Below are 503 nucleotides of genomic sequence, written 5' to 3'. Positions count from 1 at the left end.
CCTTGAGAGAACTGAGGCGTCAGGGGAGGGGGAGACTGATGGGGTCACCCTATTAGAGGCAAGTAGGGGGAGGAGTGGGATAAGGAACTTTGGGAAGGTGGACTGGAGGGTGGAGCAATGACTGGAATGTAAATTTACAAAAGACATATTTTTTCTCCCAAAAATCAAACCTAAGCACCATACAAGTTGAGCCAATGAAAATCTCATAAATGATTTACATAAATGTGACCATTCCCATCACCTTTGCCTTAACTTCTAATTTTATTTTGCTTTGTTTCACTTGGAAATAGCATTAAGGTTATGAGACGCTTACTTTAAAAGTATTCAAGGATAGCCTGAAAGTGGGTAATTTGCATGAGGATTCAAGTAGACAAGGATGAGGGATGCAACATATTAAAGAAAAGAACTGTGGTTGTGGAATGAAATCCAAAATAATTGATCATGGCAGAAAGGCAGCCTGTGTGTGTGTGTGTGTGTGTGTGTGTCTGTCTGTCTGTCTGTCT

This window comes from Grammomys surdaster, unplaced genomic scaffold (assembly GCF_004785775.1).
Source record: "Grammomys surdaster isolate TR1022 unplaced genomic scaffold, NIH_TR_1.0 257, whole genome shotgun sequence".
NCBI classification, from domain to species: domain Eukaryota; kingdom Metazoa; phylum Chordata; class Mammalia; order Rodentia; family Muridae; genus Grammomys; species Grammomys surdaster.
This window is presented reverse-complemented; position numbering follows the sequence as displayed.